Here is a 27,274-nt window from a genome sequence, read left to right on the forward strand (position 1 = left end):
GTGTGGCTCCAGCAGGTCCCTGAGGGGTGTGTTTGCACCACTGACCACAGTAAGCAGGGTAGTGCAGTGCACACACACACAGGTGCACACGCACACAGGCGTAACACACATGAGTGCACATGCACACAGGCACATACAGTGCACACACATGCAAGTACACGCATGCAGTGCAACACATGTGGGTGCACACGCACACACGCACAGGGACACATACAGTGCACATGCACATAAGCACATGTGCAGGTACAACGCACACAGTTGCACACGCACCGGCACACGTGCACAGATGCATGCAGGCACACATATTCGGTGCACACGTACACAGGCACACAGAGGTGCATATGCACAGGTACATATACACCTAGGTGCACAGGCACACACACGCAGGTGCACGCACACAGGTACATATACATGCGGGCACAGGGGCACACGCACAAGTGCATTTGCACCAGACACACAGGTGCACACGCACAAACAGGTGCACATGCACAGGTACTATGCATGTAGGCACACACGCACAGGTGCATAAGCATGCAAGCACACAGGTGCACACAGGCATGCACACAGGTGTACAGATGCAGATATACATGCACACAGGTGCACACCCAGGCAGGCCCACATACACAGGCACACCCACACGCAGGCATGCACACACACAGCATGGCTGGCCCTCATCTGGGATTTGTGCGCTATCATATGCCCACACTGCCCTCCACATGGCAGGCCTTGCCTCACACCCCCAGGACCTCAGCTGTGCTCTGCACCCATCCTCACACCATGGCTGAGTCAGCCTTCTAATGCCAGCCTGGGGTTGCATGGCTGTGCTTCACAGAATGGCAGGATGCAGCGAGCACCTCTTAGGCTCTGCCTCATGAAGCCAAGTGCTCCCCACCTCAGGGCCTTTGCACATGCACAGACCCTCTAGAACATTCAGAGGACAAGGAAGTGGTAGCAGATGAGGAAAGGGGAGATGCAGGCTAGTGGGCTGGAAGGGGGCTCAGGTCTTGGGGCCCACACACAGAGGAGGAGGCTGGGATCTCAGAACTCAGGGTTCAGCCGGACTCAGGGTTCACACTCAGGAGGCTGGGGTCTCAGGACTCGGAGTTCACACAGAGGAGAAGGTTGGTGTCTCAGGACTCAGGGTTCACACAGAGAGGAGGAGGAAGAGGGCTCAGGACTTGGGGTTCACATACAGAGGGGGAAGAGGGCTCAGGACTTGGGGTTCACACACTGAGGAGGAGGCTGGGATCTCAGGACTCGGGGTTCACACACTGAGGAGGAGGAAGGCCCTCTGTGCCATCTTTCAGCCCTTCAAGACATGGGAGTTGAGACTAGAAAGAGCCACCCCTCGAGGGGACCCAGTGTACCTCCTGAGGGTCAGGCTTTGGGTGTGGGGGGCCGGACGGGGACAGCACTATGGAAGAAGGTGGAGAGCTCAGAGCTGCTCACCTGGGGCTGAAGACAGCGTGGCAGCGATCATGTTAATACCACTGGCCACGGAGGCACCCTGAGCAAGGTAAACAACGCAGTAAGGTTTGTGTCACAGGTGGGTGAGGAGACCGGGAATGGAAGCGCTGGGCTTGCAGAGGGACGTTACCTAAGAGCACTTGGTGGCTCTCGCCACGAACCACCGAGGTTGGAATTGAGGGAGGGGACCCTGCCCCAGATCTTCACAGAGGGATCTGGCCTGGAATTCCCACTTAGCCGTCCACAGTCCTGGGTGAGCATGTCTGTGGCCATGCTAGGAAGGACTTGGAGGGGACTAGCATGGGACCAAGCAACTGAGGCCTTCAGAGCAAAGTCAAGCGCAGAGACTTTGCTGGGGACCCTGATTTCTCTTTGTGGCTGGGCACTGTTAAACCACAGGGTCATCGCAGGGGGCCACACGAGCTCCTCTGTGACCCCCCCCCCACCTCCTCCTATTCCTTCAAGGACACCATGTGACAAGATGGGGAATTGAGATGTCTTCTAGAACATTTGCAGTGATTTCACCTGCGCCATCAACTTAGCCTGGAACTTCTGGGCAACTGGAAGGGCTGTTTTTCTTTTTTCTTTTTTTCATTGTGAAAGTTCTGTACAGAGGGGTTACAATTACATGGGCAATATAATGAGTACATTTCTTATCAAGCATTGTAGCCTCCTCCTTTGTTTCCCCTTCCCATCCTATCCTCCTCCCCCCACCTAATCCCCCCTCCTCCCCCTCCGCACCAAAGTTGTAAAGTTCGTTTTCGACATAATGACTTGTACATTTCATTGTTGCAATGAGTCCACCTGTATCCCTATTTAAATGATTTGTTTTGATTTGTTTTTTCCCTTCCACTCCACAAATTATACTAACATCAAATACAATGAAAGCAGGGGTTATACCATGGGGGAAGGACATACAAATCAACAAAGAAATAAGCTTATAAATGTGTTGGAAACAATGGCATGAAAGAAAAAAACATTTGAATACATATCTTAGGGTTCATTTCCCTAACATCAACTTATCTGACCTTTTCTGCTTGACTCAGATATACACTAGTTATTGCAAATAAGGGAAACCATGGGACCTATGTTTCTTTGGGCCTGGCTTACTTCACTTAATATAATTTTTGCCAAGTCTTTCCATTTCCTAACAAATGGAGCAATGTCATTCTTTCTGATGGAGGCATAGAATTCCATTGTGTATATATACCACATTTTCTTGATCCATTCATCTACTGAGGGGCATCTGGGTTGGTTCCATATCTTAGTTAAGGTAAATAAGGCTGCAGTAAACATAGTCGTGCTGGTAGCTTTTGTGTGGTCTTGTTTGTAAACATTTGGGTAGATGCCCAAAAATGGGATTGCTGGGTCATAGGGGAGCCCTATGTGGAGTCTTTTGAGGAACCTCCATACTACTTTCCAAAGTGGTTGAACAAGTTTACCCTCTCAACAACAATGCAGTAAGGTTCCCTTCTGTCCACATCCCCTCCAGCATCTGTTGTTATTAGAGTTCTTGATTATACCCATTCTAACTGGGGTGAGGTGGTATCTCAATGTTGTTTTGATTTGCATTTTTTTATGGCTAGAGAGGTTGAGCATTTCTTCATGTGTCTATTGGCCATCCTTCTCTCCTCTTCAGAGAAGTTTATCTTTAAGTCTTTAGCCCACTCATTTATTAGGCAATTGTTTCTTTGAAGATTTGTTGTTGGGGGATTTAATTTTTTGAGTTCCAAGTATATTTTAGATATGAGACCCTTGTCTGTTGTATGGCTAGTGAAGATCTTCTCCCAATCCGTGGGCTTTCTATTTATCTTGCGAGCTATGTCCTTTGCCATGCAGAAGCTCTGCAATTTCATGCAATCCCATTTGTCCAAGCTTTCCTTGATTTGTTGTGTTTCTGGGTCTCTATTAAGAAAATTTGGGCCTGTGCCAAGGAGACCTAGGGTTTCTCCTATTCCATCCTGTAATGTTTTCAGAGTGTCTGCTTTGACTTCGAGGTCTTTGATCCATTTGGAGTTGATTCTGGTGCAGAGTGATATATAAGGATCTAGCTTTAGTTTTCTACAAGTAGTTAACCAATTTTGCCAGCACCATTTACTGAAGAGGCTGTCTTTCTTCCATTCTATTTTTTTTAGCTCCCTTATTGAAGATTAGATGGCTATAGGTCCTTAGGTTCATTTCTAGGTTTTCAATTCTATTCCATTGGTCCTGAGGTCTGTTCTTGTGCCAGTACCAAGCTATTTTGATTACTATGGCTTTATAGTAGAGTTTGAAATTTGGTATTGATATTCCTCCAGCATTGTTCTTTCTGTTGAGGATCGTTTTTGCTATTTGGGGTCTTTTATTGCTCCATATGAATTTTTGGATTGCCTCTTCTATTTTCTTGAAGAATGAGGATGGAATACTGATAGGTATCGCATTAAATTTGTAGATAGCCTTGGGCAGTATTGCCATTTTCACGATGTTGATCTTTCCAATCCAGGAGCATGGGAGTTTTTGCCACTTTCTAAGTTCTGTTTTGATTTCCTTTTTTAGGTTTTTAAAGTTTTCATCATAGAGGTCCTTCACTTCTTTGGTTAATTCCTAGGTATTTTATTTTTTGTGGAACTAATTTCAGCCACACTTTTCTCGTTGGAATACAGAAAAGCTATTGATGTTTGAGGGTTAATTTTATACCCTGCTACTTTGCCAAAGTTTTGAATCAGCTTGAGTAATTTGGGAGTGGAGTCTATGGGATTCTTTAAATACAAGATCATGTCATCTGCAAAGAGGGAGAGTTTTACTACTTCTTTCCCTATTTGGATCCCTTTTATATTTTATATTTGCATCTTGTCTTATTGCTGTAGCTAGGCATTCTAATACTAGATTGAAGAGAAGTGGAGAGAGTGAACATCCTTGTCTTGTTCCTGAGTTAAGAGGAAATGACTTTAGTTTTTCATCATTAAGTATAATGCTGGCTGTAGGTTTGTCATATACAGCCTTTATTGTATTGAGGAAGGTTCCATGGATTCCTAATTTTTCCAGAACCTTCATCATAAAGGGGTGTTTGATCTTGTCAAATGCTTTTTCTGCGTCTATTGAGATAGCCATGTGGTTCTTATCCTTGCTTCTGTTGATGTGATGAATTATATTAATTGATTTGCGTATATTGAACCAGCTTTGCATCCCTGAAATGAATCCTGTTTGATCGTAGTGTATGATTTTTTTGGATGAATTGTTGAAGTCGATTGGCCAAAATTTTGTTGAGAAGTTTTGCATCAATGTTCATCAAAGAAATGCGTCTATAGTTCTCTTTCTTTGATGAGTCCCTGCCTGGTTTTGGGATGAGGGTTTTAATGGCTTCATAGAATGTGTTCGGTAGTGAACTTTCTCTTTCAGTTTCATTGAAGTGTTGAAAGCCTTGTAGAATTCTGCTATAAAACCATCTGGTCCTGGGCTTTTCTTAGATGGGAGGTCTCTTATTGCTGTTTCTATTTCAGTGCTTGGTATGGGCCTGTTAAGATGATTTAACTCATCTTGGTTTAGTTTCAGCATGTCAATATTTGCTAGGAAAAGGTCCATTTTTGCCAGGTTCTCAAACTTATTAGCATAAAGTTTTGAGAAGTATTCCCTTATAATGTTCTGAATCTTGGTTGTTTCTGTGGTGATGTTTCCGTTCTCATCTCTGAGTTTATTATTTGGCTGTGTTCTCTTCTTTTTCTGATAAGATTTGCTAAGGGTCTGTTAATTTTTTCAAAGAACCAACTCTTTGTTTTGTTGATTCTTTTTATGGTTTTTTTGGATTCTAATTCATTTAATTCTGATTTAATTTTAATTCTTTCTTTCTGTCTACTGGATTGGTGTTTATCTTCCTTTTTTAAGGAAGTCAGATGTCTCATTAAATTGTTGGTTTCAGATCTCTCCAATTTGTTGATGTAGGTACTCAGAGCTATAAACTTGCCCCTGAGTACTGCCTTTGCCGTGTCCCAGAGGAGCTGGTAATTTGTGTGTTCATTTTTGTTGAATATCATGAACATTTGAATTTCGTTTCTAATCTCTTCCATGACCCACTCGTGATTCAGCAGTGTGTTGTTCAGCCTCCATGTGTTACAGGATTTTCTTTGGTGGCTTTTGGTGTTGAGTTCTAATTTTATTCCCTTGTGGTCTGAAAGAATGCAAGGTATAACTTCAATGTTTCTGAATTTGGACAAGTTTGCTTTGTGGCCTAAAATGTGGTCTATTTTGGAAAATGTTCCATGTGCTGCTGAGAAAAATGTGTATTCTGATGCTCCTGGGTGAAATATTCAGTAGATGTCTGTTAAAAGTTGATCTATGTCGTTGTTTAGATCTGCAGTTTCTCTGTTGAGTTTTTGCCGAGTTGATTTATCTTTTGGGTTACGTGGTGTGTTAAAGTCCCCAGCAATTAATGTCTTTGGATCTATGTGGGATTTGAGGGAAAGTAGTGTTTCTTGGATAAATTTGGGTGCTCCATTGTTTGGTGAATAAATATTTAGAATTGTAATATCCTCCTGAAGGAGAGATCCCTAAATTAGTATGTAGTGACCTTCTTTATCTCTTCTCACTAATTTTAATTTGAAGTCTATTTTATCTGATATTAGGATTGCAACTCCCGCCTGATTATGGGGGCCATTTGCTTGATAGATTTTGTTCCAGCCTTTCACATTGAAAATGTGTTTGTTTTTATGGGCAAGATGTGACTCCTGAAGGCAGCAGATAGAAGGATCTTGCTTTTTTTTTTTTTTTTTTTTTTAATTTAATTTAATTTTATTTGTGAACATACTGTACAGAGGAGTTACAGTTACATGGGCAGGATAATGCGTACATTTCTTACCAAGCATTGCAGCCTCCTCCTTTGTTTATCCTTCACATCCCTTCCCAGCCTCCCCCCTCCCCCCCTAATCCCAATCCTTCTCCTTCCCCCCCCCTGCCCCCCCCCCCCCCGCACCAACGTTGTAAAGCTCGTTTTGGACATGACAACTTGTACTTCTCATTGTTGCAACAGGTCCAAGGATCTTGCTTCTTAATCCAACTAGACAGTCTGTGTGCTTAATTGGAGAGTTAAGTCTGTTAATGTTGAGAGATAGGACTGAGAGGTATTTGGGAGTTCCTGCCATTTTATCCACCTTCTTGGGGGCTGCCACAACTGGGTTCTTCCTATGGTTCTTGGATTCTCAGTTTGGGTGGGGTCTCTTGGCCTTTATTGTGGTCTTATTGGTTTTCTATGTGTAGGACATCTTTAAGAATCTTTTGTAGGGCTGGTTTGGTGAAGATACATTGTTTCAATTTTTCTTTGCTATGGAAGGTTATTTAACCTTCAGTTATGAAGGAGAGTTTAGCTGGGTACAGAATTCTTGGTTGATAGTTGTTTGTCTTTAGGGCATGGCATGCATCATTCCAGACTCTTCTTGCTTTGATTGTCTCCGCTGAGAAATCTGAGGTGATTCTAATTGGTTTTCCCTTTATAGTTGATTGATCTTTTCTCCTTGACAGCTTTAACGATCTTTTCCTTGGTCTGAATTGATCCTGTGTGGATTATAATGTGACGGTGGGATGTCCTATTCTGGTCTGGTCTATTTGGAGTTCTAAAAGCTTCTTGTATTTGAACAGGCCTATCTTTTTGCATGTTTGGGAAGTTCTCTGCTAGGATCCTGTTAAACAAATTTCCTAGACCATTAACTTCTGTCTCTAGGTGCTCCTCTACACCCATTATCCTCAGATTAGGCCTTCTAATGGTGTCTTCCAAGTGTTGAATAGATCTATCATATTTCTTGGATTTGTCTTGGATGGTTGTATGGTCTTTCTCTATAATATCTAGGCTGTCTTCAATCCCCAAAATTCAATCTTCTGCATGGTCTAACCTACTATCAAGACTTTCTACTTTGTTTTTTATTTCTTTTCCTTCACTTGGTCAGCTTTGATGGCTTCAAATTCTTTGTTGGAGCTTTATTTTAGATCTTCTATGAACTTCTTTACTTCCTTAATTTGGTGTTCAGTGTTTATTCTCAAATCACTTAGTTGATTGATTATGGTTTCCTTGGACTCCCATTCCTTCTGTTGGGTTCCATTCAGCATTCCCTTTGTGATCTCCCTGACTTCTTTCAGCTCTCTGTTTATGGATTCCATGAATGCCTTTAGTGATCTTTCTGTACTCATCCCGCTCTCTCAATTTCTGTATTACCCTTTGATTAGCATCCTTACGTTCATGCAATTCCTGTAGTTCTCTTTGAGTGTTCTCAGCCTGCTCACGCCATTCCTGACTTTCTCTTTGACTGATCTCAGCCTGCTCATGCCATTCCTTTATTTCTCTTTGAGTATTCTGAAGCTACTCAAACAATTCCTGTATCAATCTTTGAGAAGCTTCCTCACGCTCATGATGTTCCTGTATTGACCTTTGGTTTGCCTCCTCTCTCTCCCTATCACGCTCATAGAGAGTCTTTTGCAGCTTTTCAATCTTTTCATTTACCATGTTTACCAGTAGTGTTTGTAGAACTTTTTGGGAACTCTCCTCTGGATTATTCATAATCTGTTCTGTCCCCTGATTATCATGATTGGGGGAGTTGAGATACCCGGTCTTGCCATTTTTCTTGTGTTTTTTCTGGGTTGCTCTGCCCATTTGGGATGAAAGTAATACCAGTTTTGTGCTAGAACACTATTTTAAGGCAAGCATCAACCAAAGTCTATAGTTGCACAGTCAAAAGTCTAAAGATACAATCTAGTTCAACAGATATATCTATTCAACATCAAACAACTAAGTATTAATGAGTTACGAACTGCAAAGAAGAATTTGGCAAACAGAAATTATTAGGTTTAGGGAGAGATGTAGGTAAAAATAGGAATAGAGGGATGTGGAAAGGCAGAGGGAGAGTTAACTAAGTCCTAATCTCAAAGTGTGAAATAGGTTGAATAGAATGATAGTAGAGAGAGAAAAAAAGAAAAAAGAAAGAAAAAAAGACAAGAAAAAATAGAAAACAGAAGTTAAAAATTAAAAAGTGCAACACTTAAAAATTATGCAAAATGAAAACATAATATTCAGAGAAGAACGTAGATAGAATAAGAGAAGGGGAGGGATAGAAAGGAGATGTGAAAAACTTAAAAATAAAAATGCTTAAAATATTATATAGGTATAAAGAGGTAGTACTGCTATTAAGGAATTTAAGTCTAAGAGGTTTTAAATTGAGTAATAAATTTCTGGATTAAGTGTGTACACAATGGGGGCTAAGGTCTAATAATAACCTATGGGTATATCTGAGGATGAGCAGAACAGCAATTAAGTCACGCAAAGAAGAATGAAAGAGAAGAAAAAGTGAAAAGAATGAGAAGGAAAAAAAGAGAAAAAAGGATCAAACAGTAGAGCTAAACAAAAAAATGTAAAAAAAGGAAAAAAGTACACACACATATACCCCTAAAATAATTATAAGAGGAAGAAAAAAAGTTAATAGAAAACAAAAAAATTAGTTAAAAATTAAAAATTTAAAAAAGTTTTAGAAAAAACATTTTTATAAAAGGTACAAAAAAATGTTCTTTGATTTTTTTGGGGGGGGATGGGAAGATCCTGTATCTCCCTTGTGTCTGTAACCAGTCTCTTGTTGGAGTCTCTGGTCTGTTTGTGGTGTTTGATTTTCCTGTGGCTTGGATGGTTTCTTAAGTCAGTTTGTTTGAGTAGGCAGAAAAATGCTCTGCTTTACCCAGGATTTTGTGATCCTCCTCCCAGGCTAGTTCAATGGGAGGGAGATCTGCATTGAGTATCAATCACAAAAGAGAGAGATGGCTGTTTCCTCTAGTTTGGAGATGCTGTGATGAGGCTAGGTTCTGGGTAGAGTTGAGGCCTTTCAGCAAACAGTAGCTTTTCCCTGCCCGAGCTGGGTGATTTTTCCCTGGGTGGAGCTGAGCCTGGCAGATCAGGTTAGGTTCCTGTGACCTGCTAAATGACTCTTGTTTTCTTCTAAGGCCTGAGTTGGAGCTAGCTGCTCAGCCAGGCCTTTGTCAGTATCAAAGATGGAGATCTCCAGTAGTGGGAGGGTGAGGGGATGGCCTTCCCTCCTCTGCTCCCTGAGAAGGAGTGAGGATGTCAGGCTTCTACTCATGCCAGAGTCTTGGTTCCTGGGTCATCTCTGGTCTGCGAACTGCAGGATGAAGATGTCTGCTCCTTGTCAGTTCTTGCTGGTGTCGAGTAGAATCCACTTGCCCGCTGTGTCTGGCGCCTTTGTCCCAGACTCTCTGTGTTGCAGGTATGGCAGCTACGGCCGCCGCTGCCACAGCAGCCGCAACTTCTGGCAAGTGCTCAGATCTGTCTCCTTGCCTGGATTTTCCCTCTCTGGCCTAACTCTCTGTACTGTGATGGCACACTTGGTGTGATTCTCTGGCTTAGGACTGGTCACTGGAACACTAAAACTGCTTTCTATGCGAGAGCTTGTTTAGCCTCCAGCTTCTCCTCTGCCGTCTTCCTAGAATTTATTTCTATTTTTTTATATATTTCTTTGTTTGTGATCACAGAGGGACTTTGCAGAGTGTAATTTTCGAAAGCCTGCTGCATTCCTGCATGCTTCCCTAGGTGTATGCTGCTTTGTGTGCAGCAAAGGGGAGGGGTTTGGAACGTAGTTGCAGCAAGCACTGGATTTTCGTTCTGTAGCCATCTTGATTCTCGCTGGGCTGCTTTATTTGTGAGAGCTTATTCTAGCAAACAGACTGAAACGAGCGACTGACCCTCTGCATTGTTGGGCTAGTCTGTGTGTGATCTGAATGCAGACACACACACATACACACACACATACACATGCATGCCTTCCTAAGATCAACCACACCCCTTGGATCTCTCCAATGCCACCAAATAAAATGGCTTCCCAGGGCCTCCACAGAAGCCCCCATTCAGAGTTCTCATTACTGAGACCTTTCTTGTCATCTTAAGTAGCCTGCCCCTAACTCATCCAAGGAAGTGCCTGCTCACACTTACAAAGCCAGTCAGCCACATAGGAGAGCTAGCTGTTCTCATGAACCCAAACAACCACGGCTTTTGTGTAATTAATGACTTACACATTCCTAAGTTAAAGCCAAATTTAATTACAACATTAAAATGATCTCACGGCGGGCTGGGAAGGTAGCTCAGTGGTAGAGTGCTTGCCTCGCATGCATGAAGCCCTGGGTTTGATTCCTCAGCACCACATAAGCAGAAAAAGCCAGAAATGGTGCTGTGGCTCAAGTGGTAGAGCACTTGCCTTGGGCTGAAGAGCTGAGGGACAGCACCCAGGTCCAGAGTTGAGGCCCCATGACTGGGGGGAAAGGGGGATGATCTCAGTGTCTCCTCGTGTGGAGCTAGTTGAACCCTCCTGGCATTCGTGCATGGGAATTCTGAGGCACTGCTCCCTGGGAGGGACGCAGATAGAGAGAGCCATGATGGAGGATTCTCTTGAGTTGCTTACCAGTCAAAACAGCACCTCGATGTGGAGAACCACCTGGGCAAGGGAGCCTGGTGCCACGTGCTCTCTGGCCAAGGCCCCGAGGGCTCATCTAGGGTTTGTGGATGGTGGCGAGGCCAGCATTGGTGGGGGATGGAGGGGGGTCAGTAGGATGTTCTGACCAGCTTTGGGGCTTGTGCACACCAGCCCAGCATTTCTCCTATGAGAATTATACATGGTATGTGTTCCAACTAGGTGTCTTCTAAGCATTGTTACCTTCCACAGCAGGAAGATTGTAGCGTATTCTCTGATTCCTAGAAATGGAACTTTGAGACTGAAGGGAACCCGGCAGGGGTCCTGGTCACAGTCCAGCGCAGCCTCTCTGGAAGGGAGCTCTGCCGCCTCTCATCGCCTAGAGCTGGGGCCACGCAGTCCAGCCTCGTCCATGACCCCCTCCTGCGGCTGGGCAGTTCCGACTTCACCAGTTTAAGCCTGCTTTCAGAAGGAGCTTCCCTGGCCTCTCTCATTTCACCGCCTCCTGCTAGAGGCGTTCCCCTGGAATTTTACGAGCAATGGGACGGCCGACATTGCCCAGATGGGAAGGCCACCACCCGTCTGTGACTGTGGGTGCTGGGACCAGAGCTACCGCTTTATTGGGTTGTCGTTGAGGCTGTGTGGTCACATGCTCAGCACAGTCATACAGCTGCTACAGACCAATTCACCATCGCTACCCAGTGACCTTCACAGACCCCAGGACATTCTGCCAGCTCACATCCAAGGCTTGGCTGGATGTGGGTCCCAGAACACATCAACAGAAGCTGGGTCAGCACGGCCTGACCTCAAGCAATGTCTGAACTCGTGGTCTGAGTAACGGGTTTGGTAAATTAGTGAATGACTTGCTGCATTGTCCTTCGACACGTAAATAGCAGCCAACACAACCCTCGGATCTTCCCCTGGGTGCCCAGGGAGGAGAGGGGAGCAGCCACGTTTCCTAAACCCTCCCCGGCCAGACGAGGGTTGCCACAGCCATGATTTGCTCTTGGGTTTCATCGTTTTGTTAAAGTAAGACAATCGAGGCGCAGCTGCTACACCTGAGCTTGTCATGGTCTGTCAGAGTAGCCCATCCCTCTCAGCACAGCACAGATGACCTTCAAACTCCAAGGAAGGGTACGGGTGGAGATGAATAAAACCAACCTAGATCCCCAAACCTATCATCACTGACTGAGCATCAGATCATTATCATTGCTTTGTTTAAAAAAATACGTCTTGCAGAATCTTAGTTCAAACCCAGAGCCTTCAGCCACATCCCCAGTCCTTTGAGTTTGTCTTTCAGACAAGATCCTTCTTGTGCTGAAGACACCTAGGTTAGTCTCAAACTCTGATCCTCCTTCCTCTACCTCCTCAACAGCTGGGACTGTAGGTGTGTGCTACTCTGCTCAGTCTACACCCTTGTCTTTTCTGGAGCTTCTTTTCATGGTGTTAGTTCTCATGTAAGCTTGGACATCACTGTCTAGTGTATCTTCAGAACCTCTCAGTGTCCCGACACTTAAACTTATTCTGAGCAAAAGTAGTTCCCAACTGTGTGTACCTTGGAAATGGAAGAGCTAAGCTCAGGAGGGTCTCTTCCCTCACTTACAAGGCAGGGTCCCTGCTGTTCACCTATGTTTCCGGCTGACCAGTGGGCTGAGGGAAGACGCCCTGGGTGGCCAGTGTCACGCCTTCAGCAGAAGTGCTGGCTGCAGCCCACCACATGTGCACAAGAAGTGTGGACACCGGGTCCTAGGGTTCCACAGGGCAGGGCACACGCTTAGACCAGAGAGCAAAAAGGAAAGCAAAGATGTGACTCTCCTGGCCTTCCTTTGAGCGTCTGTGCGTGCTGTTGGCGGAGGTCATGGACTGGTGATGGGCAGTCCCCCCCACAAGGAGCCCCCAGAGCAGGGCAGAGGCCGGAGCAGGGAGGGGGAGTGTGGCAGAGGCGCCTCCACAGGCCCTGGGCCAGTGTCTTAATCACATTCCTGGCCCAGGAAGGGAGCCAAGTCAAAGCTGAGCTGTATCACAGGAAGAGAGCCGAGTCAAGGCCGGGCCGTATCACGGGAAAGGAGCTGAGTCAAGGCCGGGCCGTATCACGGGTTTAACCCCTACCGTGGTGATCAGTGGCAGTGATGGCGATGATGGTGCTGGTGGTGGTGGTGAGGAAGATGGTGGCCATGAAGACCAAGAAGAAAACAGCCACCAGTGCGGCGACTGCAGTCCTGCTAGTTGTGGTGCGCCACGACAAAGGTCAGGATCATTATGGTGCCAGTAACGATCTTGATCAGACAGACATTGATTGTCATTATTTCTTGGTGGCCTCTCTCAGGGGGAAAAAAAGAATAAGGAGATAATTAGCAGTCTGGAGGGAGACATGGGGACAAAGGGTGAACAGCTCCGTGGACAGCAGCGTGCGCCCTGCTGCATGCTGGGAGTGAAAGTGTCGGATGAAGGGCCTGCTGTCTCAGCAGCATTTCTAAATATACCAGCCCCAGGCCGCGCCAGCGGCCACAGCTGCCAAGCCAAGCCGGCCTCCCACCCTCGGGCCCTGCCTCTTGCCTCGGGCCCTGCCTCCCGCCAAAGGCCCTGGCTGTGGGCCTGAAGACCAAGCCCAGCAGCCCAAGTCAGGGAGCACAGCTCTGCCAGGGAACGCAGGGCATCACTGACGGCTCAGGGCCCCAGGTGAGCCCCCTGGAGCCCAGCTCCCAGCCTGAGCTCACTGCTGGTGCCTCTACCCGCCCCCCCCCCCCAGGGCATGGCAAGATCGCAGTCAGCAGCCACTGCAGGGCACAGACAGGGCTGGACCACTGAAGGGTGGCAGGCTAGTCTGGTCCCCACAGAGGGCTCCAGGCCTCTTCTGTCTCTTGACTTCAGGGAGCCCCAGCCGATAGGGTCACAGTCAGTGTGCTGTCTTTGGACTCAGCATTGGGTTTGTTGATCCAGGAGAGCTCCCCTGGCTGAAAGCACGCCTTGCTGACCTATGGGAAGAGAGAGCAGAGCAGAAGGGAAGGCGGGTTACAGCACTGCATCAAATGGCACACAGTGAAAGCTCCTCCCTCTGGACTCACCCACGCACCCATGTGTACCCTGGGGTGGGGGCGGGGACCCCCGAGTGCTCCCGTGGAGGAGGAGCTGGCCAGAGGCCACAGCGCCCACAGTGAGCCAGCCCCCCTCCTTCCCCAGCCCACCCTCATCCCCTCTGCTCCCAGACTCCCCTACCCATAGCTTCATGCAACAGGAGGGGCCCTCAGTCCATGGTCAGGGGTGGGGTGGGGCAGCGCAGACCCTTGCCAGTCCACACCAGAGAGCTCCGAGTCAGGACCCTGACACCCGCTCAGGTGAGTGATGAAAGCCACCTAGTGAGAGGCTTAGGGCAGGAAGGGCAAGCGAATGCTGCTCATTCCGTTAGCTCTCTCAGGCCCCTAGGGGTAGTGTGGGGACCTGTGGGAAGGGAGGGACACATGGGCGGGTCCTGCCTGATAGGTGTTGGCAATATGTAGATCTATCCACGTTCCTGGCCCAGCACTGTCCTTACATCAGACATGTCCGAGCCTGTCGCCCACTCTTTGGGCCGGCTGGCCAGGTTAGGAGGAGGAGAGCGGAGCACGTGCTCTCCTGAACGGCGATGCATCGCTCATTGTCAGTAATGTAATAGCCAGTGCGTGAAAGCCACCCTTCTGGGACCCTGACTTCTATAATCCTCAAGAAGCCAAATATAAGGATCCTTCCTCCAAGATCAGGTTGTGCTGCTCAAATGGTGTGCTGGTCTCAGCCACTGCTGGTTGTCCTTACACTTAGAAAGCTGTGAGTTCAGAACCTTAAGATACGCACCTTCAAAAACAAATCATAGCCAGGCACCGGTGAGTCACGCCTGTAATCCTAACCACACAGGAACTGAGGATCGCATGCAGTTCAAAGCCAGCCTGGGGAGGAAAGTCCTTGAGATTTTTATCTCCATTTACACACCAAAAACAGCCAGATGTGGAGGTGAAAAGCCAGAAGTGGAGGTGTAGGTCAAGTGGTAGAGCACTAGCCTTCACCAAAACAGCTCAGGGACAGTGCTCAGAGCCTGGGTTCAAGTCCCAGTACCTGCACAAAATAAAAACACCATCATGTGTCCTCCTTGGGCCATGGATGCCACCAGTATCAGTGAGGGGGGATGGGCCCTGGGCCTAGAAGAGCAAGGCTCTGAGCTCCCTCCCCTCATCTCTGGAGGAAGGAAGCGCTGGGCTGCACTGGGAGTCGATCCATGGGAAGCCAGCACCTTCTGCGTGCCAGCCTCTGCATGGCCGCTCTGCATAGGCATGGAAGGGTTGGACAGAGCAGCCATACCCCAGGCACTTAATCCTGGACCCAAGTCCAGGAGCCAGATGGCAAGACGGTGGCGGTCCCAGCTCTGCTGTTCGGCAGATCTGCCTTGTCTCTGAGAGAGCGTTGAGAACAACTTCATGAGCAGTGATATCCGGACTCCGCCGAGCACGTGGTCTGCCATCTGGAAAGAGCCTGAAGGGAGGTGAGGAGCCACAAGAGTCTCAACCAGAGAACGGGCCGGATCCTGCGCCTGCGAGAATCTGCAGTCCCAGCCTTCTGAGGGGGCCCCTCAGCCAGGGACACCCTCATCCAGGGGGGGACCTCATCCAGGAAGCTCACAGACGGTGGCACATGCCTGGAAAGAGCTCCGTGGTGACGGTGGAGGCGTGTGGGTTGCAGGAGCCAGCCGATCTCTCCAAGCCAGGCACAGGCACCGCTTCAAAAGCACGCACCAGGCACAGGGGCAAGGTTGCAGGCGCGCCCTTTGTTGTGCTCAAGCTCTTTGAAGGTGAGGTGTCTCATTCATCTACTGCAGCCTCAGCTTCTCACCCTCAGAGTGGAGAACGGGAACAAAGCGGTCATTCCCTGAGCACCGTCCATTCCGGAATCACCACCACGCACACCTCTCCACAGCCATGGGCCTCATACTTGTGCCACCTCCAGCCTTTCCACTCCTGCTGTTGTAGAGCCTAGTCCCTCTGCTGCCAGGCAGTGGGCAGAGGCCCTCCTGCTTGCCAAGCCAAAGGCTCCCGTCTCCTCTCCCGTGGTCCCTGGACACAGGGCAGGACCTGTGACATTTGCAGAGGAGCCTCGTGCACGTTTCCTTAACAATCAGCCTCATGGGCCCTGACTGCTTTCCAGCAGTCTTCCTTGCCCATAAAAACTCCTTACCTCATGCTTAGAACAGAAGGAGCCTGCGTCGTCCAGGCCCAGGTATTCATTTTGGTCAAGAAGAAGAAAAGGGCATTTGACCCAATTACAGAAACCATTGAATGCCCCTCCCCCTGTCCCTCCTCCTGCCTGCACCTCACTCTTGCAGAGCACAGAGGAGGGAGGGGTGGAGCCCCCAGAACTTTGACATCCAGGCTGCCCACCCCTCCTCAATGCCTCGCTGCCACCACTGCCATCCATCCTGACTAAATTCCATCACACTCAAAGAAACCATACCGGATGTACAGGATACATTCACATCCACCACCTTGAAGTATTTAGGAAACGGAAGTGAAGAGGAGAGACTGGGTTCATGCTGGTTCTGAAGGGAGAAAGTTCTAGAAAGAAAAATAGACTTCTAGGTGGACTTTGAAGTAAGAGAACATCACAGTACAACAAGAGGAAAGGAGAAGCCAGGCTCCAATGGCTCATGACTATAATCCTAGCTACTCAAGAGGCTGAGATCTGAGGATCAGGGCTTGAAAGTCAATGGGCAGGAAAATCCATGAGAATATTATCTCCAATGAGCCACCCAAAAAGCTAAAGGAGGAGCTGTGTTCCAGTGTGGAGCACAACCTTAAATGATAAGGCTCAAGGGCTGCTCCAAGACCCTCCTCTCTCTGCCTCCATCTGTCCTTCCAGCCCTCCGTCTCCAATCTGTCTGGACTCAGGGCCATTCCCTGCTGACCCTTTCTGAAGATGAGTTCATTGCAGCTTCAATACAAGCCCCTTACCCGCTCCCCAGTTGTGGCTGGTACAGGAAAGTGGGCTAGAAAGGGAGAAACCACCACGGTGGCAAAAGTTTTCATCTCCACGTGGTAAGGTGTTGAGTCCCTGATCTCTTTCTTCACCATCGCTTGACCCTGAACAAATCGGTTTGCATCTCAGCCTCTGAGCTTCAGGCTCTTAAGTTAAAGGGGTAAGCCAGGAACATACAAGGATAAGAAAAATTGTGATGCTCATATGAAGGAATGTAGAAACGTGTGTTGTAAGCTGGGTGCTGGTAGCTCTTCTTGTAATCCTAGCAGGAGGCTACAGATATAAAGGGTCCAGGTTCAGAGCTAGATCAAGAAGAAAAGCCCATGAGACTCCATCTTTAGAATAACCAGCAAAAAGCAGGTCTGAAAGCATGGCTTAAGTGGTAGAGTACCTGTTGTGAGCAAAGAACTGAACAACCTTGAGTCCCTAAGTTCAATCCCCAGTATGAAAGAGGGGGGAGGAAGGAAATGAGGGAAGGAGGGAGGGAGAAGAGAAAGAAGAGAAGAGAGAAAGATGTATTATAAATTCTGAAGACTCAGACTGACACATGTAGGGAGGTTTCCTCTGTATCTTGCCTCTGGGTATGGCTGACCCCACAGACAGAGAATACAGACAAGAAAACAAGGAGCCACACAACAAAGAAAGAAATGTGTTTCAGAGAAAGTGAGAAATGAATCCCCAGAATGGCCTGGGAGAACAGGAAAGGAGAACAGCTGAGCGGTGGAAGGGAATTTGCTCAGCGCCCCATGGCCGGCCTGGGGGGGGGCGGAAGGCTGGCCCACCAGCCAGGTCCTCATGGCTCACTGCAGAGGGCCTCTCCTGGATAGACGACTTCGGGTTTCTCCCTTGCAGATATTAGCTGGCTTCACTTGTTTCTAGAAGACTCTGAAACCAGGGCGGCGCTGCTACTGGAACCTCAATGCCCCACCTCGGACGGGAAGAGAAGAGGTTTCCTGTCAGCCATGGTGGGAGTGGGTCTTTGCAAACAGCATTGGAATCACAGCTGCATGTCTCCTCTGAAATAGATGACAGGTATTTAAGGCGCATGCCCTCATGGTCACTTACCACTAACAAGAATATGGGAGAGGGACATGGCGAATGAATGAAAGCGCCTCAGGCCTTGCTTTGAATGAATAGGTCTGTCACAAAAGAATGGGCACTTGCAAAGTTTGTGTTTTTATATTCATACAATATTCATGCGTTGGGACAGGTGTGGCATGGGGGGCAGACAGACAGAAAACATGCATCAATAGATGCACTAAGTGCAGGATACACACTTGCAGAAGCTACAGGTCCAAGAAGAAATAAATCACCAGGCTCTTCAATTTAAGAGGATTTGGGGAGGGCCAATTATTCCCAAAGTCTAAATCCTGAGGATTTGTTCCTTGCCTTTGATTTTGGAGTCTGGTAACGGTGTGTCACTGTATGTCAACCCTTGGCCAGGCTGCGACAACATTGTAAGCCCCTCATCCAGGCGAGAGGAGGGTGTGTGTCTAGGGTTTCAATAGTTCTCTGTTGCTATAACAACGTGTTGAGGCTGAGTCCTGTGTAAAGAGGCTTATTAGATTACTGGGTTATTAGGTTATATTGAGTTATTAGGTTATATTGAGTTATTAGGTTATATTGAGTTATTGGATTATTAGGTTATATTGGGTTATCACATGATTAGCAGGTCCAGGGCCTAGCGGCCCCTGCCAAGCTCTGGTGGAGGTCTCCTACTGTATGGCACTGCAGTGGTGGGAAGTGTGGGAACCAACCAGGGTGGGTGCAAACTCCCTTAATCCTTCAATGACCCGCCTGTCAGTCCCCCACCCTCGGAAGCCACCCTTCCAGCACGTGAGCCTTTGCAAGTACATGAAATCATGTCCAGACCAGAGCCCAGGAAGACACAAAGAGCATGCTGCTCATACTGTGTTTTGGCCACATACTCCTTTTCTGTCTTATGAATTAAGCATGTTGATGTTGTGCCATCTTACCTTTCATCTCCTTATGTGGGATGGATCCTCCAGGAAGTCTTTCCTTGTGGGTCAGGACAAGAGACCTCACTTTATGAAAAGGACACAAAGTGAGTGTGGAGAGTGTGGAGATGGGAGCCCTAGGCTCTAACCTCCTACTTAGAGATGAGGAAGTTTCCTGGGCTGGGCTCATTCATTCACATCACTCAGCTCCAGCACCCTTCTCCACCGAGAGAGGGCAGAATGCAGGCAGGAAAAGAGAAGTGTGTACAGGGTATTGTATCTCTGGGTCAGGGCCCAGTGAAAGCCAGAGCACACGGGAGGGGGAAGAAAGGCTGCTCAGCAGTGCATCTGACTTCAGTTGTGTGTATGGAAGGGGAGGGTGTTGACAGGAAAGTGAGAGGGACAGAGATAATCCTGCCTTAGTTGACCACTCTGACGTGGTACTGACGTGGATGTACTGATGTGGCCCTGACATTGGAGGTACTGACAGGGTACTGACACAGTACTGATGTGGGATTGACATGGAGGTACTGACAGGGAGGTACTGATGTGGTGCTGACATGAGATACTGACATGGGACTGACATGGAGGTGCTGATGTGGAAGTACTGATATAGTACTGACATGAAGGTACTGGCTTGGGACTGACATGGAGGTACTGATGTGGTGCTGATGTAGAGGTACTGCCGTGGTACCGACAGGATACAGATATGGTGCTGATGTGGAGGTACTGACGTGGTGCTGACATGGTACTGACTGGTGCTGATGTGGAGATACTGATATGGAGGTATTGACATGGGACTGACGTGGAGGTACTGACGGTATTGGCATGGTACTGACATGGAGGTACTGACAGGGTACTGGCATGGTACTGACATGGAAGTACTGACAGGGTCCTGGCGTGGTACTGACATGGAGGTACTGACAGGGTGCCGACGTGGAGGTACTGACAGGGTACTTACATGGTACTAACATGGAGGTACTGATGGTACTGGCATGGTACTGATGTGGAGGTACTGATAGGGTACTGGCATGGTATTGGTGTGGAGGTACTGGCATGGTACTGGCGTGGTACTGACATGGAGGTACTGACAGTACTGGCGTGGTACTGACAGAGTGCTGGTGTGGTACTGACATGGAGATACTGACAGTACTGGCGTGGTACTGACGTGGAGGTACTGACAGGGTCCTGGCGTGGTACTGACGTGGAGGTACTGGCATGGTACTGGCATGATACTGACATGGAGGTGCTGACAGAGTACTTGCGTGGTACTGACATGGAGGTACTGACAGAGTACTGCCATGGTACTGACATGGAGGTACTGACAGGGTACTTGCATGGTACTGACATGGAGGTACTGACAGTACTGGCGTGGTACTGGCATGGAGGTACTGACAGTACTGGCGTGGTACTGACATGGAGGTACTGACAGTACTGGCGTGGTACTGACGTGGAGGTACTGACAGTACTGGCGTGGTACTGACGTGGAGGTACTGACAGTACTGGCGTGGTACTGACGTGGAGGTACTGACAGGGTCCTGGCATGGTACTGACGTGGAGGTACTGACAGGGTCCTGGTGTGGTACTGACGTGGAGGTACTGACAGGGTCCTGGCGTGGTACTGACAGAGTGCTGGCGTGGTACTGACGTGGAGGTACTGACAGGGTCCTGGCGTGGTACTGACATGGAGGTACTGACAGGGTCCTGGCGTGGTACTGACGTGGAGGTACTGACAGGGTCCTGGCGTGGTACTGACAGAGTGCTGGCGTGGTACTGACGTGGAGTTACTGACAGGGTCCTGGCGTGGTACTGACGTGGAGGTACTGACAGGGTACTGGCGTGGTACTGACGTGGAGGTACTGACAGGGTCCTGACGTGGTGCTGATGTGGAGGTACTGACAGTACTGGCGTGGTACTGACAGAGTGCTGGTGTGGTACTGACGTGGAGGTACTGACAGGGTCCTGGGGTGGTACTGACGTGGAGGTACTGACAGGGTCCTGGCGTGGTACTGACGTGGAGGTACTGACAGAGTACTGGCGTGGTACTGACGTGGAGGTACTGACAGGGTCCTGGCGTGGTACTGACGTGGAGGTACTGACAGTACTGGCGTGGTACTGACGTGGAGGTACTGACAGTACTGGCGTGGTGCTGATGTGGAGGTACTGACAGTACTGGCATGGTACTGACGTGGAGGTACTGACAGGGTCCTGGCGTGGTACTGACGTGGAGGTACTGACAGGGTCCTGGCGTGGTACTGACGTGGAGGTACTGACAGGGTCCTGGCGTGGTACTGACGTGGAGGTACTGACAGGGTCCTGGCGTGGTACTGACGTGGAGGTACTGACAGGGTCCTGGTGTGGTACTGACGTGGAGGTACTGTGTGGAGCTGACTTGCCATGTCTAGAGTAGCGGTTGCCTTCATAGGGAAGAGGACGCAGTGGGGGTGGAGTCAGGGAGCCCCAGTGGCGTCTGGAGAAGGGGCGAGTGTGAGTCACAGCAGGGGCAGGAAGGGAGCCCTGAGCAGAGGGGAAGCTGGGAGGGCCGGAGCAGCAATAAGATGCCATCCAAACCTTCACCAGTTTTGTTGAATTATTGGAGGCCAGAACTGACGGTTTCTGTGTGGCACATTAGAATTCAGTTTGTTAAAATTCTTTTCTCATATTTAAATGGTGGATTGGGTTGTGAGCTTCCATGTGTTCATTCTCCAAGATCAAAAACAAGAGGAAATCCAGTAACTCACGCAATGAGGTGGCACAAAATGGCCTCCCTCAGGGAAACGGCGGGCAGTGCAGCCGCCCCTCAAGACTCTGCTTTTTCTCATCATGAAATACCAAGCCTGCTCTAAGGAGACACAGGAGAGTGACCATACAACAGGGGCACTGTGGCCCGGGGCCACAATCCTCCAGGACACAGAGCCCTCTCAGCTCTCTGGAGGGGAGGGTACTCAGGTGGGAGCTTTCTAGCTCTTCTGAGTACATTCTTGACACCCTTAGTTCTGTGGTTAGAACCAGCAAGGGGTCAGGGAGGTCTTCGAAAGAGGAGAAGCCCTCTGCCCGGCCTTTGGGTTCTGTTGTAGACATTAGGAAATTTGTTAGTTCGAGCAAAGCTCAGAAAAGGTGGTACCCGCCCAAACTGGAGGCCCGCATTGGAGCGTTGGAAGTTCGAGGGTAAGGGGATTAAAACAGGATATGGCTTGAATCTTCTTAGAAACCCGTTCTGCTCTGCTGTGGGCACCTGGCACTTTCAGTCCTTCTTGTGTTAATGGTTTTGACATTATCAAATTGAACCAAGAAATAGCAAGTGCGGGCTGTTTGCTACACCTGGGTCATCGTGACATGCGTGTGTTTTCCCTGAGCGTCCTTGAAATGAAAGATGGGTTTCAGCAGAACCCTTCAAGACAGCTGCTTTTTCTTCTTGATAAACACTGCTGTGGTCAAAGGAATCCATTTGCCAGATATGTCCCCTGGGGTAACTGTCTCAGCACAGTGATCTAATGGCCCAGACAGCTGGGGCAGAGATGAGGAGAGGGGAGGGGAGGGAGAGGGAAAGAGAAAGAGGCTGCCTTATCCTTGTTGCAGCCGTTCCTGAGCGCTTTTTCTGAAGCGGTCCACTAACGTTCTCATGCCTGCTTCCCGGTCCGTCCCTCTGGCTGTGAGCTGGAGGAAGCAGGAGCCAGTCTCCTCTCTTTGATTTTAATTGCCGCCCCAGCCATCCGTCCTCATTCTCAAGACTTCCCATGGCGTGGGCCCTTTCCTCTGGAAGCTGCGTTCCCCATCTGTCCCTCACTTGATCTGCCTCCACTTCCTCATCATTCAGCTCTTGCCGGAGTCTTTCTAGTTGATGACACCGATTTCCAGATATTTTATGATAGTTCCCGTGCATGTGTGCTTTACTTTTGCCCAACAGTACAGTGGAAAATGGAGAGTTTGTCTACTCACCATGGCCCTCACAGGGCTTGCTGGCTGTCTTTTGGTTCAGGGCATATTTAAGGAGCAATATGAAGGCATGTCTTAGGTGAATAAATGGCCTAGGAAAGTTTAAGTTGTGGTTTTTAGAAAGATTAAAGCAATCAGATTTAAACCAAGATTTCCAACCATGTTTTGAATGGTAATATGTAAAATGTTTTGTATTTCATTCCATCTGATGCTATCCTGGATTTTTTAGTTGACAACAGTCAACTCAGATGTGTAATCTGAGAGCTCTGTGATACACTCTGACTTCCTGCAATTTCTGAGTTCGAGTTTAGAAAGAGACAAACTCAGGGCAACTCCCCACTTGGGCTTGGCTTAAATCCCTTCAGATTCAAAAGTGGAATTACTACATTTCCCTCCTGGAGGCCCAGTGGGTTCATGTTGGTGAAGGCTGGCCCGGGGCCTAGGGTGCAGCTTGTACTGTTGTAAGGTGAATCATCCCAGAAGCCACATTCTGTATGATTAGAGCATTGGAGTCTTTATTATACAGTTAGCTGGCTGTAGGCAACCCGTTGTTACAAAGGCCTGCAGCCCCCAAATACACCTTTTAGGAAAGGCCAGAGAGGAAAGAACAAAAAACCAACAAACCAACTCAGCTCCGATGGAGAGCTGAACGGGGACACCATGATGATCCGAGACGAGCCAGGAGACAGGACACAGGACATGGAGACACGTGGCATGGTGTAATGAGGCCTGTGCTGATCTGTCCTCACTAGGGTCAGCGCAGGGGGCAGGTCCACCGGAAATTCCCAGTCCCAGACACTGGACTGACAGACTCAGTAACCTACCAGCCACGAGCCCGCCCCTGTCTCCAGGGATCCCGGCCCGCCCATCCCCTGGGAGGTGGTGGCGTTTCCCTCCCCCAGCGGGAAGGCAAGATGCCAGACCCTACCATCCACCATGTGGCCAGGATAGCTCCGCCAGACCCGACCTCCTTACTTCAGTACTCCACACATGCCAGCTGCTCTGCTTCCCCTAGCAGCTTCGCCAGAGTGGTCTGAGGGCCATAGTAGGTCCTCTGGCCAGTTCACAACTCCTGTCTGGTGCTCCGGCCTGGCGTGGTCCTGCCTCGGCTTCTTGCTTTGGCCCTGACATGGTCTTGACAAGAAGCGTGCTCATCTGTTGGTCTTAGAAGTTGCTGGCAGCTCCCAGGTAGTGAGCTCACGATCTCGGAAGGGATTTATGCATGTCTTATTTAATAGCACCGGCTTTCTCTGTGTGTGGTCCTCCCACTCAGCATTATTGTACGTGGTCACGGGCTCCAGAGCTCAGGTGGCATGTAGCCAAGGACGCTGGTGCAGGGCCCCCACGAGGCCGCCGTCAGTTGTTGACAAGGCCACAGCCATCAGAAGACGTGACTCCTGTGTCCCTAGGAGGCTGTGGCACACGGCCAGCTGTCCTTGCTGACTGCTGGCCCCTTGCCAAGTGATCCTTCCACGTGTTAACCTCCACGTGCTCCTCTCCGTGTGCTCCCCTCCACGTGTTAACCTCCACGGGCTCCCCTCCGTGTGCTTCCCTCCACACGCTCCCCTCCACGTGTTAACCTCCACGTGCCCCCTCCTCCTACTCCCCTCCACACGCTCCCTCCACGGGTTAACATCCACGTGCCCCCTCCTACTCCCCTCCACACGCTCCCCTCCACGTGTTAACCTCCACGTGCCTCCTCCTACTCCCCTCCATGTGTTAACCTCCACGTGTTAACCTCCACGTGCCCCCTCCTCCTACTCCCCTCCACACGCTCCCCTCCACGTGTTAATCTCCAGGTGCTCCCTCCTCCTACTCCCCTCCACACTCTCCCCTCCACGTGTTAACCTCCACGTGCCCCCTCCTACTCCCCTCCACACGCTCCCCTCCACGTGTTAACCTCCAGGTGCTCCCTCCTCCTACTCCCCTCCACACGCTCCCCTCCACGTGTTAACCTCCACGTGCTCCCTCCTACTCCCCTCCACAGGCTCCCCTCCACGTGTTAATCTCCAGGTGCTCCCTCCTCCTACTCCCCTCCACACGCTCCCCTCCACGTGTTAACCTCCACGTGCTCCCTCCTACTCCCCTCCACACGCTCCCCTCCACGTGTTAACCTCCAGGTGCTCCCTCCTCCTACTCCCCTCCACACGCCCCCCTCCACGTGTTAACCTCCACATGCTCCCTCCTACTCCCCTCCACACGCTCCCCTCCACGTGTTAACCTCCACATGCCCCCTCCTACTCCCCTCCACACGCTCCCCTCCACGTGTTAACCTCCACGTGCTCCTCTCCAAGTGGCAACCTACACATGGTAACCTCCATGTGCTCCCTCTAGGTGCTCTCCTCCACACGCTCTCTCTATGTGCTCTCCTCCATGTGCTCCCTCTATGTGCTCTCCTCCACATGCTCCCTCTATGTGCTCTCCTCCACGTGCTCCCTCTATGTGCTCTCCTCCACACGCTCCCTCTATGTGCTCTCCTCCACGTGCTCCCTCTATGTGTTCTCCTCCACACGCTCCCTCTATGTGCTCTCCTCCATGTGCTCCCTCTATGTGCTCTCCTCCACACGCTCCCTCTGTGTGCTCTCCTCCACACGCTCCCTCTATGTGCTCTCCTCCACGTGCTCCCTCTATGTGCTCTCCTCCACACGCTCCCTCTATGTGCTCTCCTCCACGTGCTCCCTCTATGTGCTCTCCTCCACACGCTCCCTCTATGTGCTCTCCTCCATGTGCTCCCTCTATGTGCTCTCCTCCACACGCTCCCTCTGTGTGCTCTCCTCCACACGCTCCCTCTATGTGCTCTCCTCCACACGCTCCCTCTATGTGCTCTCCTCCACGTGCTCCCTCTATGTGCTCTCCTCCACGTGCTCCCTCTATGTGCTCCCTCCACGTGCTCCCTCTATGTGCTCTCCTCCACACGCTCCCTCTATGTGCTCTCCTCCACGTGCTCCCTCTATGTGCTCCCTCCACGTGCTCCCTCTATGTGCTCTCCTCCACGTGCTCCCTCTATGTGCTCTCCTCCACACGCTCCCTCTATGTGCTCTACTCCACGTGCTCCCTCTATGTGCTCTCCTCCACACGCTCCCTCTATGTGCTCTCCTCCACGTGCTCCCTCTATGTGCTCTCCTCCACGTGCTCCCTCTATGTGCTCTACTCCACGTGCTCCCTCTATGTGCTCTCCTCCACACGCTCCCTCTATGTGCTCTCCTCCACGTGCTCCCTCTATGTGCTCTCCTCCACGTGCTCCCTCTATGTGTTCTCCTCCACACGCTCCCTCTATGTGCTCTCCTCCACGTGCTCCCTCTATGTGCTCTCCTCCACACGCTCCCTCTATGTGCTCTCCTCCACGTGCTCCCTCTATGTGCTCTCCTCCACACGCTCCCTCTATGTGCTCTCCTCCACGTGCTCCCTCTATGTGCTCTCCTCCACGTGCTCCCTCTATGTGTTCTCCTCCACACGCTCCCTCTATGTGCTCTCCTCCATGTGCTCCCTCTATGTGTTCTCCTCCACACGCTCCCTCTATGTGCTCTCCTCCACACGCTCCCTCTATGTGCTCTCCTCCACACGCTCCCTCTATGTGCTCTCCTCCACGTGCTCCATCTATGTGCTCTCCTCCACACGCTCCCTCTATGTGCTCCCTCCACACGCTCCCTCTATGTGCTCCCTCCACACGCTCCCTCTATGTGCTCTCCTCCACACGCTCCCTCTATGTGCTCTCCTCCACATGCTCCCTCTATGTGCTCTCCTCCACACGCTCCCTCTATGTGCTCTCCTCCACATGCTCCCTCTATGTGCTCTCCTCCACGTGCTCCCTCTATGTGCTCTCCTCCACACGCTCCCTCTATGTGCTCTCCTCCACGTGCTCCCTCTATGTGCTCCCTCCACACGCTCCCTCTATGTGCTCTCCTCCACACGCTCCCTCTATGTGCTCTCCTCCACACGCTCCCTCTATGTGCTCTCCTCCACACGCTCCCTCTATGTGCTCTCCTCCACACGCTCCCTCTATGTGCTCTCCTCCACACGCTCCCTCTATGTGCTCTCCTCCACATGCTCCCTCTATGTGCTCTCCTCCACGTGCTCCCTCTATGTGCTCTCCTCCACACGCTCCCTCTATGTGCTCTCCTCCACGTGCTCCCTCTATGTGCTCCCTCCACACGCTCCCTCTATGTGCTCTCCTCCACACGCTCCCTCTATGTGCTCTCCTCCACACGCTCCCTCTATGTGCTCTCCTCCACGTGCTCCCTCTATGTGCTCTCCTCCACACGCTCCCTCTATGTGCTCTCCTCCACACGCTCCCTCTATGTGCTCTCCTCCACACGCTCCCTCTATGTGCTCTCCTCCACACGCTCCCTCCACGTGCTCCCTCCATGTGCTCCCTCCATGTGCTCCCCTGCATGTGCTCTCCTCAATGTGGTCCCCTTCATGTGCTCCCCTCCACACACTCCCCTGCAGGTGCTACTTTCCAGTGCTCCCCTGCACATGGTCCCCTGCATG

General features: G+C 50.0%; 1 protein-coding gene across 1 annotated transcript in view; it reads left to right on the forward strand.

Moving 5' to 3' along the window:
- Positions 1-27,274, forward strand: part of Dpp6 (dipeptidyl peptidase like 6) — a 456,045-nt gene that overhangs the window by 289,042 nt on the left and 139,729 nt on the right. The gene's annotated exons all lie outside the window — the stretch shown is intronic.

The sequence above is a fragment of the Dipodomys spectabilis genome, unplaced genomic scaffold (genome assembly GCF_019054845.1).
Source record: "Dipodomys spectabilis isolate Male_0828 unplaced genomic scaffold, ASM1905484v1 ptg000034l, whole genome shotgun sequence".
Taxonomy (NCBI): Eukaryota; Metazoa; Chordata; class Mammalia; order Rodentia; family Heteromyidae; genus Dipodomys; species Dipodomys spectabilis.